This window comes from Pteropus alecto, unplaced genomic scaffold (genome assembly GCF_000325575.1).
Source record: "Pteropus alecto unplaced genomic scaffold, ASM32557v1 scaffold98, whole genome shotgun sequence".
Classification (NCBI taxonomy): domain Eukaryota; kingdom Metazoa; phylum Chordata; class Mammalia; order Chiroptera; family Pteropodidae; genus Pteropus; species Pteropus alecto.
Genome location: NW_006443570.1, coordinates 11,376,810 through 11,383,012, shown reverse-complemented (window position 1 = coordinate 11,383,012; position 6,203 = coordinate 11,376,810).

The window sequence follows — 6,203 nt, the reverse complement described above, 5'->3', positions numbered from 1 at the left end:
CTCTGGTGGCTGAGCCACAGTGCCTGGCTTGTGGACCGCAGCATGTTTGCTGTTGGGCTTTACAAGCTGTCCTGGGTCTGCAGTTTGGGATGGAGCCCAATTCAGCCTATCTCTCCATCAGTCTCCTCCCAAGTGGCTCCTCAAGATCCTTTTGTCTAAGGAGTTGGGTAGACAGATGCTTCTCATCCTTAGATTGGATCATTAGGGGCTGGATTCTCTGCAGAGGAGGTTATGCTGGATGGAGGCACACATTCCTAATGGGTTTTTTTGTTTTGTTTTGTTTTGTTTTTTGGTATCAGAACTATCAGAAGTTCAACAGGAAGGTCCTGGGGGTGCCCTATGGGGTCAGAGGGGCTGTCTTCTCACACAGCCCTGGGGAATTCTATGGAATAAAACAGCTCTTGATGGGAGGAGCTGCAATGCCCATCATGGGATGGGGATGACCTGGCCCCAAGATCCTGTGTCCCCAAGGTACCCACCCTACTTGCCCTTGGATGTGACTTCTTAGGCTGTTAGTGGACACAGTGTTTTACTGCCTGCTATATCTTATCAATTATGCAAGAAACCAACTCTGGAAAGCAGGCCAGGAATCAGAGGAGGCTGTCTCAGTGATACCTAAGGCAGACTTCGGTAACTTTAGGGTGACATGTCATTTGGCCTCTGGGGAATGGTATGGCCAGTCTCCTGTTGGCTCCTGGGCCACGGGATGATTTGCTTAGGTAGATTTCCTTGACAAAGAAACCTCCAGAGCCTAGGAGGAATGTAGGGAGGCTCTGCATTCATAGGGATATTAATAGACTCCTAGGATATGGGCCGTCAGAAAAGAACCCGGAACCGTCTTTCACACTCCCCTCGTTTTCTCTTGCTTTGTACAGAGGCTTATAGTTGAGAGGAAAGAACATTGTTGAAGGGGTGGAACAGAGCTGCTGAAAATGGAGCAGGGCACCTTGGGAAGCTGTTCATAGCAGTTTGACCCCTCACTACATAGCTTCTTTTCCTGTCGGAGGGTACCTTGTTCATTTCCAGATACCATGAGCAGCGAAGTCCAGAACAGGCTGGTGACGTCTGGCCCAGACTTGTTATTTTGGGGACAGGCTAGGTTGACCAACTCAATCAAGGTTTTCCCAGGACTTTCCTGGTTTTAGCATTGAAAGTCCTGTAATCTGGAAACTCCCTTAGTCCTGGGCAAACCAGAACAATTGTTCACCCTAGGATGGGCCGGGGTGCCGTATGCCTTATCAAGACCACTGGAAGCACAGGCCAGAGGGATGATATCCTGCCTTCATTGTGAGACCTGGGCGGATTGCTCCCTTTGCCTGTAAAATGGGGGCAAGAAAATGCTATGCTTCCTTCTCAGGCTTGATGGCAAAACTGAGGCCAGAATCCCTTAGTTCTTTGTTCTGCCCAGAATGATCTCACTTAGGGAAGAATCTGCCACATTCATTTTGGACTTCCTGGTGTATTTTCAAAGCTACTTTCTTCTCTGCCTGGAATCCATCTCCAGCATTATGTCTTTCTGTCAGAGTAGTGTGGTGATGTTTGAAATGGTGGGTTTTTCAAGTAAGAGGAGAAACAATGGGCCTGGGTAGATTAGAGAGCTTGGCTACAGAGGGCAGAGTGCGTACTTGGGTGAGGAAGCAAATCTGTAACACAGAAGCTACCCTGACAGCTGCTCAGCCAGAGGAAGGCTGTCTTGAGTGACAGAAATGACGATGTCCCTTCACCCTTCTCTGCTCAGCTGCCTTTGGCCCAGCTGCCATGAGAGAAGGATCATGAGACAGCTGCACATTGGGGGTTGAATGAAGGCCTGGAGGAGAGGGACAGAATGTGAGGCAGTTCCTGAAACACTCAGACTTTGACCCTGTAGGTGGGAAGACTAGGCCAGCCAAAGTCGTTTCCCTGGCTCCAGGAGTCTCCACAGTGGCTGTTTTGGGGAATTTGGCTCAGTAAGTCTGAAACCAAGACCTGTTTTCTGGGATGGAGTAGTGTCTAGCTGAAGAAGCTGACTCCACAGTTGGCGGCAGCATGGTCATTTGGTCTAAGACTCTTCTCCCATTGCTCTATACCCATTACACACACAAATGCTTAAGGCATTTGAAATAGTCACAGTTGACAGTTGCTGGTTTGGTGTTGATAATTTTCCTCTAACCTGAGATAATAGCTGCCATTCATTTTGGCAGGAGTCTCCACAGTGGCTGTTTTGGGGAATTTGGCTCAGTAAGTCTGAAACCAAGACCTTAGTATGATTATACCATACTAAGTGTATTACCTTAGTGAACCTTCATAGCACTCCCATAAGGTGGACTTTTTTCTCCCAATCTGATGGAAAAAAAAAAAAATCATAGACTCAGAGCTGGCTCTCAAAACTGGGAGCAATTGAGGGGACATCTTGCCCCAGGGATTGAGATGTGGTATAGAAGCCCTTCTGCAGTTATAGCTTCCTAGAAAATAGCTTCTCAATATTTCAGCAGCACCTTTAGGGATCGAGAATGGTGAAGGGAAAGGTTTTGGGGTGGGGGTAACATCTGTGTCTTTGCATGTGAACTATGATGCTCAGAGGGAGATATGAGCTGGTAAGCATCCAGAATGAAGGGCAGGTTATGGGTCAGTGAAACCCAGAGCCTTAAGGCTTGTCTGTGTTCCAAAACCAGAGTGGAAAACCAATCAACGAATTCTTTCAATCAATCCATATTGACCAGACATCTCCTGGGGGCAGAGGCCCAGTCACTCATCCAGGCAGACGCCACATCACATGTTTGCTGAACTGAAGTAAGAGAGGTTAAAATAGAAGACATACTCCCTGTCCTCGAGGGGCTTGTGGCTAATTTGAGAGAGAAAAGTATACAGATGGGTCATTTGAAAGGATGTGGCCCATCTGTATACCGAACAAAATAAAGTCCGGTGAAATGAGTGAGCAAAGCTCTGGCATGGAGGCTCTTAGAGAGTAAAGGCAAGGGGGAGATAAATTTCAGCTCAATGTAATGACCTTGGTAACTCACTGCCCAAAGATGGAAGGGTAATTGTTAGAGTCAGTGAGTTTTTGGCCATGGGAGATATTTAAGCAGAGGCTAGAAGGTCAGGGGGGCCCTTGAAGGGGGTCAGACTCCAGTAGGTAGCAGCATTGGGAAGTACGTAAGTCCCTTCCATCCCTGAGCTGCTGTGCCCTGCCCTGCTGCAGAGGGTGTTGGAAGGGCCCTCTGGCTGGCTTCTAGCATCCTTCTAGCTCCGGAACTGCAGCCATTCAGCAGGTGCCAGGAAACACAGTGCTCCCTGATCTTGCCACCCACATCTCACACCTGCCCCAGGACCATGGGACACTGAGGAGCAGTAGGGGGAGGATATTTTGGTTTCTTGCCTCTACACAGACCTTGTTGGACAGACTGGCTCAGGTTTCCTTGAAAGACACAACACAATGATAGCCTTTTGGCCCCACCAGGGCTCTCTGACTATGTCTTCAGTGACTCATCACCTCTGGGGGAAGGGAGATACAATTAGTTCTTACACTACTTAAGGGAAACTCTGCTACTGAGAAACAAAAGTGGCCTTTGCTCATCATGCAGATCTGAAATCTTCATTTCTTATGGTAATCACTCTAATCTTGGCTTTGAACCTGAGCCCTGGTTTGGCCCAAGTGTAGCATCCTTGTTTAGCTCTGTACCACACAACCTTTTCTGATGGGTAGGCAGGAAAGATCCAGTGGAGAGGGCCAGGAGGTTTTCCAGAGCATGTCAAGGGATGCCAGGACAGCAGGCTGGAGCTGTGGTTGCTGGTCTGAGTTTCCCAGAAGAGTCACCCTCTGTGCCAAGCTATGTGTCTACTCCCTAGACCTTTGGCTCAAAAACCCCACCCCAGCAGTGCCTGGGAAATTGTGCTCTAGTTGAGGACACCCGTGCCCGATGAAATGTTGAATTTCAAGAAGAACCAGAGCTCCAAGAGGCACTGAGGCAATGTTGGCCAGGCCACCTGATGGCTGGAGGTAGAGAAGAATGCTCAGTGGCAGTGACAGGAGCAGCTATGTTTTGGCTCTGTTTCTGACCGGATGTCAGACTACCTGTACTAACAAATAATGTGAGAGCTGGAGTTGGGGGAGTCTAGTTCTCTCTTTCAACCAGAGAAAGAGGCCCAGGGAGGAAAGGGACTTTCTGGCAGTGCAATAATCACCAAAGCTGACATGGAGACTTATGCCCAAGCCATGTTCTCTCAGAGACCCCTGATGCTGCAGGATTAGCCTGTGGGGTTTGTACAAGTAGAGTGGTTCAAAGTCTATCTTCAAGTTTTATTTCACCCAGCATGCCTCATGCTAGGCCTGTGGAGCATTGAGTACAAAGGGACTGCTCATCAAGATCCCAAGATTCTTGGTTTAGAGACGAGTTCTGTGTTCCCAGGCCTCTCTTGGGGCCTTACTTCCCTCAAAGCAAGCTGGCAAATGTGTGCCTCAGGACACACAGGGCTCTCTTGGGCCTGGGCAGCAGGTGACAGAGCAGAGCTGGGATTCCAGCCACAGCTGAAGATGAGCTAGCTGTGAAGTCTTCTGAGATGGGCCTGTGTCCACACTTGGACTGCAGCTGGAACTGGAGTAGGAAGGTTGTTACAGTCATAAAAAGCAAGGCTTTGTGATGGGATCTTTCACTGACATAGGCTTTCTCCCTGGGCCCAGCACCCCAAGCCCGGGCCACACACCCAAGATGTATTCTTATGAGTGTGTGCGTGGGTACTAGTGGCCTCCAGCTAGTTCCCAACAGCAGAACTTTATGTAGCCCAAGTTTGACATCTGGGTCTGATGGCAGCAGTTGCTGCTGCTTCTGCAGACTTCTAAGTCATTGGTTTCTCTCTGAAGAAACTCTTTTATGTCTTTGTTTTCCTGTGTACAGCTTCAGATCTGATCTACCCCAGGCTTTTTCTGGGAGACTTTCTCTACCTTCAGTTTCCCTCTCATTGAAGCCAAGCTGCTGACTCTTAGCCTAGTTTAATCTTTTCATTTTCTGGTGTTGAAGCTGAGGCCCAGAGAGGTGAAGTGAGGTCAGTTCTCCTCATGAACTGATTTTTTTTTTAAGCATCAACACCCCTTCCATCCTCCAGCCCACCAATGCAAAACATCCAGTAACATCCCCAATAGCAGTCCTGGGTTTTCTAAGCCTAATCTCACCTACCTACCCAGGCTCTCCTCCCTCCATCCCTCTGGTTAATTTTAGCTGATCTCAACCACGAACACAGGGTCACAGATCAGACTGAAATAGGGTAGGCAGGCCTCTGGCACTTCTACTAATAGAAAGGGCCATGCCTCTGTGCCTCAGTTTTATCCAAAGTGTATTCAGGCTAGTTAGCCTGCCCTGAGAGAGGATTCTTGGATGGTCAGGTAGGGGCATGCTTCTGGAAACTTCCACAGAAGCCTGACCAGCTCAGGCCTGTATTAGCTTAGAAAATCCCCACCAACTCCCCCACCCCCTAAGCATCTTCTTCCTGACTGCTGCTGACCCTTCTGAGCCTCTAATGCCTCTAAAGCTGCTGGGGCATCTGTCCCCATAGTATCTCACCTGTTTGCCCAGCATGGCCTGGGGCATGCCTGGGCTGGCCTCTCTCTACAGAGTCCCTCCCCACTTTCTTCAGCCCCAGGCAAGGCTCCACTGCCTCAGAAAGGCCACTCAACCTTTCCTTTCCACTTTTTCAGCTGATGATCCCTGGATAATTTATGCAGCAAATCCTCTTTAATCTTTAATCTAGAGCTCTGCTCAAAGGGAACTGCCTGTCTATTTTTCATAGCTTGAGTGGAGGTGGAGAATGTCTGCCATTTCACCTTAGGAGATGTGGAGCGGGGTTTGGACAATCAGTAACTTGGACATCGGTCAGGTTCATTTGCCCCCTTGCGAACTCTAGAGGACAGCTAATGGTTTCTTTCCATCTTGTGGGGCAAACTCCCTCTCCTTCCAAAGGTATCTCCTGAAGATGCCAGGTGGGCCCTTTCTTTTTCCTTAGGGGACTGGTTCAAGGCCCCATGGTGATGCGCTGTCTAAAGAGGCTACTCTTTAGGGGCTAAGGGAAACCAGGCAATAGTGTAGCCCTGTCCTGAGCATCTGTCTGCACCCTGTGGCTCCGAGCATCGCGTCAAGACTTGCTCCCAGGCCGGCTGCCCCCTGCCAAGCACTCACCCTGACCTCCTTACCCCCGCCTTGGAGGTGCAGACCCCGCCCTGTGGCTGGTTAGCC